This window comes from Aotus nancymaae, unplaced genomic scaffold (genome assembly GCF_030222135.1).
Source record: "Aotus nancymaae isolate 86718 unplaced genomic scaffold, 86718_ANA_hifiasm-v0.15.2.pri h1tg000029l, whole genome shotgun sequence".
NCBI classification, from domain to species: domain Eukaryota; kingdom Metazoa; phylum Chordata; class Mammalia; order Primates; family Aotidae; genus Aotus; species Aotus nancymaae.
Genome location: NW_026988442.1, coordinates 26,890,763 through 26,902,950, shown reverse-complemented (window position 1 = coordinate 26,902,950; position 12,188 = coordinate 26,890,763). Strand labels below are relative to the sequence as shown.

The window sequence follows — 12,188 nt, the reverse complement described above, 5'->3', positions numbered from 1 at the left end:
CACTCTAGCCTGGGTGAAACAGCAAAACTCTGTTTTAAAAAAAAAAAATAGTGGGGTGGAGAAAGGGTTTGGAGGGCTAATCCAAGCAATTTAAATTTTAACTATTTACTCTCAGTCTTGGGTAAAATTGCGGGGGTAAAGAATTACAGACAAATTTTCCACTCATTTTCAGTTTGTTTATTGTAGTGAAATGGAAAAAGCAATTCTGAAATTATTTTAGATGTATTAGAGGATTGGGCAAATGAGTAAATGTACTAATGTTGAGAGTCCAGGTTCCCACATAATAAGGAACATAAAAATAAAAAATGGGATACAAAGAAAGAACCCTGTAGACATGATAAAGATGTATATACTGATATAAACTCATGATTTCTAAAATATGTATATCCATGTTTCAATGAACCCATGTACAGTCAGCCCTCTGTATCCATGGATTCTGCATCCAAATCCAAATCAACAATACTCAAAAAATAAATTTAAAAAAATACAACAATAAAATACAAATTAAAAAATAGAGTTTAACGACAACCTACACAGTATTTACACTGTGTTAGGTGTCTTATGAGTAATCTAGAAATGATTTAAAGCATATAAGAAATTGAACATGAGTTCTATGCAAATACAATTGCTACTTTATAGTTTAAAGAACTTGGGCATCCACAGATTTTGATGCAGACAAGGGTCCTAGATCCCATCACCCTCAGGTAGGAAGGGATGACTGTATGAGTATGTGTATAAGCATGCATATTATTTCCTAGCATCTATCTAGGTCAAGATGAGAGGACATCCCAGAAGTAGTGAGGACACCTAGTACTCAGAGATCTCGGTCTCTCAAACTTTTATTCCCCACAAGGACACAGCGGCACACTTACAGGAGCTTCACTAGCCAAACTTCTAGGATAATTTGAGCACCAAAATAATTAAGTAGGGTAAGTGAACTGTAAACCATTCAAAAAATAGGAATTCATGAATCTATAACCAATAGATGGGGCTACTGATTATGGAATATGGCCAAGAGTTGACTGGTAATGTGAAAGGAACGCTGGAAAGAAAACAATGACCATTTTGCAATCATCATAATAAAAAACGGGATCAGACAAAAGTCAATGAATGCTAAACCTAGAGGAAACTTTGAAAAGAATCAGAATATCTGCATTGTTTCCCCACAGGCTGCTTATTGCTTAGCAAAAGAGGCATGGCAAAAAAACACAGTGGAGAAATCTGGCAACACCTTGACCAAGGGATCAAAATTTGCATCACAATAAAAGACAGATGGAAGTCATATGACTCCATCTCTGAGTATCACATTACCTATGCAGTATTCCTGCCAATACGTAACATCTTAATCTAATCACAAGTAAATTTCAGACCAACATAAAATGAACATTTCCATTAAAGAGAGTAAGGGAGTTAAAGAAGGGTTGTATTCTTCAAAAACATCAATGTCATAAGAGATAAAGGCTGTGAAAATATCCCAGGAAAAAGGAGACTAAAGAGAAATAATAACTGAATGCAGAACCTGACCCCAGACTGAAGTCTACACAGGAAGCATAGAAAATGCTACAAGAGAATTTCTTAGGTTAACTGACAAAACTGGAATATGGGCAATAGATTTCATCGATGTCCATTTATGAAGTTATTAACTGTACACTGGTTATATAAGAGAATGACCCCATTTGTAGGAATGACAACAGAAGTATTAGGGGAAAGAAGCATAACATATGTAACTCACCCTCAAATTGTTTAAAAAAAAAAATTGGTGTGTTTATGTTTGTGTGTGTAGAAAAAGAGGAAAGTAAGTAGGACGGCACAAATGCAAATAATAAAGCAAGTGGGTGAATCTGGATAAAGGATATCCAGATGTTCTTTATACTATATTTTTGTAATTTCTATAAATGTGTATTTCCAAATAAAAGGTATTTTTTTAAAAACTGGCCAAGTGCAGTGGTTCACGCCTGTAATCCCAGCACTTCAGGACACCAAGGCAGATGGATCACTAAGGTCAGGAGTTCAAGATCAGCCTGGCCAACATGGTGAAACCCTGTCTCTACTAAAAATACAAAATTAGCCAGGTATGGTGGCGGATGCCCGTAATCCCAGCTACTCGGGAGGCTGAGGCAGAAGAATCACTTGAACCCGGAAGTAGCGGTTGCAGTGAAACAAGATCACACCACTGCACTCCAACCTGGGCAACAGAGCAAGACTCAGTCTCCAAAAATAAATAAATAAACTGTGGAGATAGTTGTCTGCTATGTTCAGAAGAATGGGTATATATCACAATTAACTGAGAAATTTTATAGAGAAATTGCAAGACCTATAACCAGTGGCTTGGATAGATTCTCAGATAAAGTACCATTTGAAATGTCAGAGAAGGGAGTTTGCACTTTTTTCTCTGTAAGCCAAGGAAAGACAGCACAAAACTTAGAGCACAACAGAAGCTTCGCTAAAGGTATACATTTAGGAAAATCTGCTAGCAAAAGTTTGAGTGGACAAGGAACAGTAAAGACACAAGAACAAACACAATCATGAAATTATGGGGTCTTGGCCTCGGAAGCTAAAATCAGGAACAGAAAGTGGATCAAATGCAGGAGACATGAAAATTGAAAGCCAGATAAAGCCTGCTTGCCAAATGTAGCAGAGTGGGGTGGGATTCAAAAACAACTCTGATTTCAAGCCTAGCTAACCAAGAGAATGACGGTATTACTAAAAGAAATTTAACTAAGCAAAGCATGATTGCTTTCTCAGCAATCAGACAGCTTTTTCTATTCTCATTTTTCCTATTCTGATGTACTATTAAAAGTTAAGAAAAGGGGACAGGCGCAGTGACTCACGCCTCTACTCCCAGCACTTTAGACCAAGACAGGCAGAACATTTGAGGCAGGTGCATGGTTAGGAGTTCAAGACCAGCCTGGCCAACATGGTGAAATCCCATTTCCACCAAAAATACAAAATTTAGCCAGTTGTGGTGTCACACGCCTGTAATCCCAGCCACTTGGGAGGCTGAGGCCTGAGAATTGCTTGAACCTAGGAGGTGGAAGCTGCAGTGAGCCAAGATCATACCACTACACTCCAGCCGAGGTGACAGAGGGAGACTCTGTCTCAAAAAAAAAAAAAAAACAGGCCAGGCACAGTGGCTCACATATCCTAGCACTTTGGGAAGCTAAAGTAGGTGGATATTCTGAGGTCAGGAGTTCCAGACCAGCCTGGCCAACATGGCAAAACCCTGTCTCTACTAAAAATGCAAAAATTTAGCTGGGTGATGTGGTGGGTGCCTGTAATCCCAGCTACTTGGGAGGCTGAGGCAGGAGAATCACTTGAACCCAGGAGGCAGAGGTTGCAGTGAGCCAAGATCAAGCCATTGCATTCCAACCTGGGTGACAAGAGGAAGACTTCATCTCAAAAAAAAAAAAGAAACGAAGAAAAGGATTAGATGAAATGTTATTTGCCAGCACAAGCAATCTGGGGAAATTCATCTTCACAAAGTGAAATAGTAAATATAACTTTGAGCTAATTCAGATGTTTGACTAAATGTCATTAAAATATTCACACATGGTCGGCCGTGGTGGCTCACACCTGTAATCCCAGCACTTTGGGAGGCTACAGCGGGTGGATCTCCTGAGGTCAGAAGTTTAAGACAAGCCCGGCTACCGTGGCAAAATCCTGTCTCTACTAAAAATACAAAAAAAATTAGCCAGGCATGATGGCACGCACCTGTAATCCCTGCTACTCTGGAGGCTGAGGCAGGGGAATAGCTTGAACCCGGGAGGTGAAGGTTGCAGTGTGCCAAGATTGTGCCACTGCACTCCAGCCAAGGCAACAAGACCGAAACTTCATCTCAAAAAAAAAAAATTCACACATAAGGAGGGAGAATTTCTTCTCTTCCCCCAAAATTATGTTTGTATATGTATGTACACACACATATATGAATACCATTACCGTTCGTACGACACATCTGAACTGCAATTGTTCTGTTATATGCAGATTTTCTCTATTTCTGCCATGCCCAAGACAGTAGGACCATCATCTCCTCTTCTTTCTCCTCCTTCTCAAGCCTGCCTAACCTCACAAGAATGATGATCCATTATTTATCATGATCCATTTAATGAATAATATATAATTTTCTCTTATGACTTTTTTTTTTTTTTTTTTGAGATGAAGTCTCCCTCTGTCACCCAACCTGGAGTGCAGTGGCACAATCTGAGCTCACTGCCTGAACTCTGCCTCCTGAGTTCAGGCCAATTCTCCTGCCTAAGCTTTCTGAGTATTTGGGATTATAGGCACATGCCAACATGCCTGGCTAATTTTTGTATTTTTAGTAGAGACAGAATTTCATCATGTCTGCCAGGCTGGTCTCCAACTCCTGACCTCAGGTGATCCACCCACCTCGGCCTCCCAATATGCTGGGATTACAGGCACGAGCCACCAAACCTGGCCATGACTTTCATTTTTAATTTTTTATTTATTTATTTTCTAGAGACAAGGTTTCATTCTGTGCCTAGGCTTAAATGTAATGGTGCAATCATAGCTCACTGCAGCTTCAAACTCCTAGGCTCAACCACTCTCCTACCTCAGCCTCTCAAGTAGCTAGGACTATAAGCACACACCACCTTGCTGGCTAATTTTTTTATTTTTTGTAATATTGGGGATGTTACTATGTTGTCTAGGCTGGTCTCCAACTCCTGGCCTCAAGTGATTCTCCCGCCTCCAACCCCCGAAGCACTGGGATCATAGGTATGAGGGTATGAGTGAGCCACCATGTCCAGCCTCCTTATAGTTTTCTCCTTTTTCTATTTCTTTTTTGGAGACAGGGTTTCACTCTGTTGCCCAGGCTACAGTGCAGTAGCACAATCACATCTCAGGCACAGCCTCAACTTCCTGAGCACAAGTAATCCTCCCACTTCAGTCTCTCCAGTAGCTGGGACTAAGGCACAGGCCACTATGTCTGGCTACTTTTTGCACTTTCTATAGAGATGGGGTTTCACTCTGTTGCCCAGACTGTTCTCAAACTTCTGGACTCAAGTGATCTACTTACCTCAGCCTCCCAAAGTGCTAGGATTATATGCACTTGGCCATAATTTTCTTAATAACATTTTCTTTTTTCTAGCTTACTTTAAGAATACAGGACATAATATATGTAACATACAAAATACGTGTTAATCAGTTGTTTACACTATCAGTAGGGCTACTAGGCAAAAGTAAGCTACTAGTAAAGTTTGGGGAAAATCAAAAGTTATGCACATTTTTTACTGCACAAGGGGTCAGTGTCCCCAATCCTCAGTTGTACAATGGTCAACTGTATATATACATACATATTCACTCAAGTACTCTAAGTTCACTCATTTAACTAATAATCATTAAAAAGAAAAACATGAAGCATACAGAGTTTCAATGAAATCATATATTAAGGGAGAGGGAAGTATCTTCAGAAGGTTGAAGACAAAAAATTACAAAGGATCAAATCAAAATAAAGCTGAATTACCTGGCTGACCAGTCAAAAGATGCTCAAGCAGTTTATTTTTATTTGTCTCTGAGTCCACCATCCAGCAAGTATTTTGATCCTGAGGACAAAAAAAAAGAGGAGAGATTGAATTTTTTTATTGTATTTTCTTTGAGCATTATGATTAGTCACACACAAATTAAGTCTTCTGGCCAGGCACAGTGGCTCACACCTGTAATCCCAGCACTTGAGGTCAAGACTGGCCTGGCCAACATGGCAAAACCCCGACTCTATTAAAAATACAGAAATTAGTCGGGTGACATGGAATGCGCTTGTAATCCCAGCTACTTAGGAGGCTGAGGCAGGAGGATCACTTGAACCCAGGAGGCAGAGGTTGCAATAAGCCAAGACCATGCCACTGCACTCCAGCCTGGGTGACAGAGCAAGACTCCAACTCAAAAAAAAAAAAAAAAAAATCGCATTAAGTCTTCCCATTTTTCCCTTCCCTAGATATATAAAACAAACAAAAACTATCAAGTACAACACCTCTTCTTAGGAATTAGAGCAGATGTCTTATTGTACCATTTATCACTACTTCTATTTAAAAAGTCAGGCACAGGGCCAGACACAGTGGCTCATGCCTGTAATCCCAGAACTTTGGGAGGCTCAGGTGGGAAGACCACTTGAGGCCAGCAGTTCAAGACCAGCCTGAGCAAAATAGAAAGACACCATCTCCATAAAAAAAAAAATAATTAATTAAAAAATAAAAGTCAGGGTCAGGCACAGTGACTCACACCTATAATCCCAGCACTTTGGGAGGCAGAGGTGGTTGGATTATCTGAGGTCAGGAGAATTTGAGACCAGGCTGGTTAACATGGTGAAACCCCATCCCTACTAAAAATACAAAAAATTAGTTTGGTGTGGTGGTATGTGCATGTAGTCCAGCTACACGGGAGGCTGAGTCAAGAGAATCACTTGAATCCAGGAGGCAGAGGTTGCAGTGAGCCAAGACCATGCCATTGCACTCCAGCCTGGGCAACGAGAGCAAAACTCCATCTCAAAAATAATTAGGCCGGGCGCAGTGGCTCATGCCTGTAATCCCAGCACTTTGGGAGGCGGAGGTGGGCGGATCACAAAAGGTCAGGAGTTCAAGATCACCCTGGCCAATATGGTAAAACCCCATCTCTACTAAAAATACAAAAATTAGCCAGGCGTAGTGGCTCATGCCTGCAATCCCAGCTACTCGGGAGGCTGAGGCAGGAGACTCACTTGAACTCAGGAGGTAGAGGTTGCAGTGAGCCGAGATCGTGCCATTGCACTCCAGCCTGGGCAATAAGAGCGAAACTTTGGCTCAAAAAAAAAAAAACAATTAAAGTCAGGCATAGTATATACAATATATACTCTATCACAGTTTGTAAACATGAATAATACAAAGTGGAGGTGGTGGAAACCAGCTCCAAATCTTGAAAAGTGATCAAAACAGATGGGTACTCTGAACTTGTGGGGGTATTCATTTGTCCAAAACGGGTGCTCAACAGAGAATAAAGACAACATTAATACCCTGGCAGAAGCAAATGCCTAAATGCCTTAGTCCAAAAATTATCCAATGGAGGGAGGGGTGGATAAAGCAAGGAGGCAAGGGCCAGAGGAAAGACTCAGATATTTCCTTGCCTTCTACAAAAGGATGCATTTTGATCACCAAAACAAAATATTAACCGAGAAATAAGAGACCATTCTTCAAAATAATCTGTAATAAAATACATGAACATATAAACAGCAGGCTTTTGACTTGAAGACACGGTGCGCAGGTTCTGCTGTGATAAATAAGTGAGCCAATAAGAACATTCACCTTACCTTATGAATTTCCAAATTTAACAATAAAGCAACAATCTGATTGCCACTAATTCCAATGGTATCGAATCAAGATAACAACCATAACTATGCCCTAAACTTAGCAGCTTTCATGCTAGAATTGGTAGGTCTGTTGGTATGGGGGAAAGGAAAAATGATATATTCACAAGTTACAAGTAACGTATTACAGCCATGGCCATTCCATGTAGTGTATAGTCTGCAGACAGCATACGGGGAAAGCCAACCACAATCTAGCTGCATGATGGAAAGGTCTGTTGCACTTCTGAAACCAAAATTAAAGGGGAGAAAATCAGGAAATGGGGAATGGGAGGCATATTATATGCGGCTCACAAAGAAAAAAAGAAAACTCTAGACAGTGCCAGGTGACTCTCCCTTATTCAAAATGCTTGGAAGCATAAGTATCTCTGATTTTTTTTTTCTCCAATTTTTTTGATATTTGCATATGCATACTGAGATATCTAGGGGAAGAAACCCAAGTCTAAACACGAAATTCATTTACGTTGCATGTACACCTTATACACAGAGCTGGAAGGTAATTTTATATGTTTTTAATAATTTTGTGCATGAAACAAAGTTGTAGCTTTTTTTTCTTTTTGAGACAGAATCTCACTCTGTGCCCAGGCTGGCTGGAATGTGGTGGCATGGTCATGGCTCACCTCAGTCTCAACTTCCTGGGCAGCTCAAACCATACTCCCACATCAACCACCCAAGGAGCTGGGACTACAGGCACATGCCATCATGCCTAGCTAATTTTTATATTTTTTGTAGCGACAGGGTTTCACCATGTTCCCCAGGTTGGCCCTGAACTCCTGAGCTCAAGTTATCTGTCTGCCTCCGCCTCCCAAAGTGTTGAGATTAAGAGGTGTGAGCCACCATATCCCACTGAATGTGACATTTTTCAACTGGAATTTTTATGCTATCTAATTTAATTCTTGTAAGATGAAGGGAGAAAAGGTAGGCAGAACTTCTGTAAACAACTTCTAAGATCTTCTGGCCCTGTTTTAAATCAGGTTTCACTTCTAAAATGGTTCTCTTATTTTTGTTTCTTTATTAGGAAAAAGGAAGGAGGGTCACAGGGTGGGGGTTAGCACCTAAGGAACAAGAGAGGTGGGATCAGGAAAGGATTTTTTTGCGGGGGAGGAGGGTAAGGGGATAGGGGGCAGAGTTTCACTCTGTTGCACAGGCTGGAGTACAGTGGCATGAACTCAGCTTACTGAAACCTCCGCCTCCTTGGTTCAAGCAATTCTCCTGCCTCAGTCTCCAGAGTAGTTCAGATTACAGGTGTGTGCCACCATGTCCAGCTAATTTTTGTATTTTTAGTAAAGACAGGGTTTTGCTATGTTAGCCAGGCTGGTATCAAACTCCTGACCTCAAGCAATCTGCTCACCTTGGCCTCCCAGAGTGCTAGCATTACAGGCATGAGCCACTGTGCCCAGCCAGGAAAGGAATTTGAGTCAGAAATTATCTAGCAGCATAATGGACCTAGGAAACAATTACTGCGGCCTAGTGTAGAAGGTTGGTGAGAGGGCCTAGATTAATACTCAAATATTATAGTGCTGGTTTTTGTACTTGTCAAAGGAATGTTGACCCCACCAATCTGCACCCTTAGACCCAAATGTTAACTGCTGGACCCCCAGGTGGAAGATCACACAAAGTCAGCATGCCCAGATGAATCAAGAATGCAACCATGGTGGAATCTAAATGATCACACTAAGGAACACCAAATGAACAACCGCAGACACCACATGGCAAGATAGAGGATCCAACCAAATCAAGCCTTGGCATCATCCCATGGCAGAATCCATTTAGATCACACCTCATTACTCTCCAAATATAAAACCTGCATCCAAACTCCATCTCAGAGAGACAGAGTTGAGCCCAACTCCTATCTCCTTGCTCAGCAGCCTTGCAATAAATTTTTCTTCTACAAAAACTTGGTGCTCAGTGTTTGGCTTTCCATTGCATGCACAGGGAAATAGACCCAATTCGGTTCAGTAACACAAAGACAAGCCAGGCACAAAATTCTCCCCTCCGAAGAAGTGTATAATTAAACCAGAGAGATTCCCAAATAGTTACAGAACTTGCCTACCACAAACCTGGAAAGGAGTACTACTATATACCAGGATCCAGTAAGTATGTTAGCAAAAGTGCTGGGGAGTTAAACTTGTCTGGAACCAAGATTCTGCAAAGGCAACAATCCTAGCAGATTTCTTAGGACAGTTTTTTCTTTATCAAAAACAGTATTATCCCTTTTCACAATTTAGAGTTTAGTCAATCACACATACAAAAACCAAATTATACTGACATGAAACTAAATGTGACAAGTTCCAGAAACATTAGACATCTGAGAAGGTGGCAGGGACATTAATTTTTCTAATAGACGGCCAGGTGTGGTGGCTTATGCCTGTAATCCCAGTACTTTGGGAGGCCAAGGTGGGAGGATCACTTGAGGTCAGGAGTTCGAGACCAGCCTGGCCAACATGGTGAAACCCTATCTTTAAAAAATAAAATTAAAAAAATTTTCTAGTAGAATTAACAGTTTACTGATGAGATCTACATTACCAAAACCTGCATCACCAGGCCAGGCATGGCAGCGCACACCTATAATGCCAGCTACTCAGGAGGCTAAAGCAGGAGGACCACTTGAGTCCACGAGTTTGCGTCCAGTTTGGGCAACACGGCCCCTATATATATATATTTTTTTAAACCTTCATCACCAGAGACCTAAGAGGAGGTGGGGGAAAATGAAACACCAAATTAAGCCTTGTTAATAGCGAGTCTGAGAAGATGTGCCTCAAGGCCAGAACAAAGAATAAAATTGCAGGAGAGAAGCTGATACACAGGAAAATCCAAACTATATAATATATAATGCCGATGTTTAGAAACACCAACAGGGCAAAAAGCAGCCACTTAATATTATGAATATGTTTTTCTTTTGCTGTTGAACATGGAAAGGGGCAAGGACTCCACAATTAATCATATTAAACCCATTGTTCTTTCCAAGCTCCCACTGGCATCGCTCCCAGGAAATCCTTCCTCACTTCCCTAAAATCACAGAAAAGGGGAACCACTGCCATTGGGAAAAGCCAGCTGTTGCCCAGTAATCTTCGAAGCACTACAGAGTAGACTGGTTCACCAAATGAATTTCAGGTTACTTAAAGGTTGCATAATATTAGTGTTAAATTTAACATCAAAACCCAACACTTTTGCAGTTGGGATTATTTATCAAGTGGTAAATATCTTTGGTCAAAACTCTAACTATAGATTTCACTTGCAACAATCAACTGCAGCTAATCTGTAGCTATAACGAAAGAGAAAGACCAAATGCAAGTTGAAAAATCACATGAACATTTAGTTATATAAAATGGGGCCAGGTGGAGTGGCTCATGCCTGTAATCAATCCCAGCACTTTGGGAGGCCAAGGTGGGCAAATTACCTGAGGTCAGGAGTTTGAGACCAGCCTGGCCAACATGGCAAAACCCCATCTCTACTAAAAACACAAAAATTAGCTGGGCATGGTGGCAAGCACCTGTAGTTCCAGCTACTTGGGAGCCTGAGGCAGGAGAATCGCTTGAATCCAGGAGGCAGAAGTTGCAGTGAGCTGAGGTTGCAGTGAGTCGAGATCACACGACTGTGCTCCAGCCTGGGCAACAGAGCGAGACTCTGTCTTAAAATAATAATAATAAAGTTATATAAAAGGGTACCACTTTTTCTGAGCTATGTAAGCCTAACTCGGTTTAAGAATTTTTTCCTATTTATTACTCCATTATTATATATTCAATTAAGTAAAAATGTATTTGCTTCCTAGGAGAACATTGGTAAGACACTTACTACAATCTTTTTTAAATACTATAATCTTCTTGACAAGGGTGTGGGGACAAGGAATTATTTCAAATTATAGCATATGCATGTCTAGTAAAATAAGGACAGATATTACCACATATCTTGTGATATATACTTGAAAGAATCAAGCTGACTTATAATTTAGTCTACATAATTATTTAATAAATTAAACATTTAATTCTATATGGAATCAGCCTGAAAATTCTTAATAATGCAGTGAAAACAGAAGCCTTGGCTTCTGAAAACCTAGATTTTGTAAAGTCCTGCTTCTTGAAATGATCTTGTGTGAGACTTTAATTCTATTTCAATTAAATGCTTGCTGTGTATCTATTAGATGTCAGGCACTGCACTGGCACTTGGAAATAAGCAAATCACAGTTGCGGCCATCAATTAATTAGGAAAAGGGAAGCAGGTATAAATAGACACTAAAGTTCCTAAAGTGAAAGCTATGTTCATTCAGTAAGCATCTCCTAAGCATCAATGTGCCATGCTGTGCTAGACATCTGGGATAAAAGGAAGAATCAAAAAGACCAGAGTCCCGTAAGAGTATAAGGAAAGAACAGAGAAAAACTAACCTGCCTTTTTTGTAGGATTGCTGTGTTAACTGTTAAGCACTATTTACAAGTGAAAGCAAGACAAATCCAAAACCATTTATCTCAGCCAAAGGGGGAGGTATTAAATGTACAATTTCCACAGTTATGTCCAGAGTTGTCATAACCAAAATGTCTTTGAGTTTCTTTATAATAAAAGGCAAAGGAGAAAAAAACTTCTAAGAAATGGCCATTTGTGTAAAAATTACATTGAGATACGGGAAACATAAATGGGGTATATAAAGGTAGCTAAAACTGAAAACTTATTTTTAACATATCCAGGAAATTATGCCATACATTTTTGCTTATACAATGATATTATCCATTGATGAACAATGGCACTAGCCTAAATTTTTTTTAAGTACCTTTCAATTAAGGAGAAAACTTAAAAATCTGGTTGGCAGATTAGCTTAACATGTCCGATATCTTTGGCTGAGTTAAAGTTA

General features: G+C 40.2%; 1 protein-coding gene across 7 annotated transcripts in view; it reads right to left on the bottom strand.

The window, feature by feature from the left end:
- Nucleotides 1-12,188, bottom strand: part of NCOA3 (nuclear receptor coactivator 3) — a 149,958-nt gene that overhangs the window by 67,963 nt on the left and 69,807 nt on the right. For all 7 annotated transcript variants that reach the window (XM_064382491.1, XM_012467401.3, XM_012467399.3 and 4 more), the window contains one exon: nt 5,480-5,558. The gene's annotated coding sequence lies outside the window, so the exon portion shown is untranslated. The remainder of the gene's footprint in view (nt 1-5,479; nt 5,559-12,188) is intronic.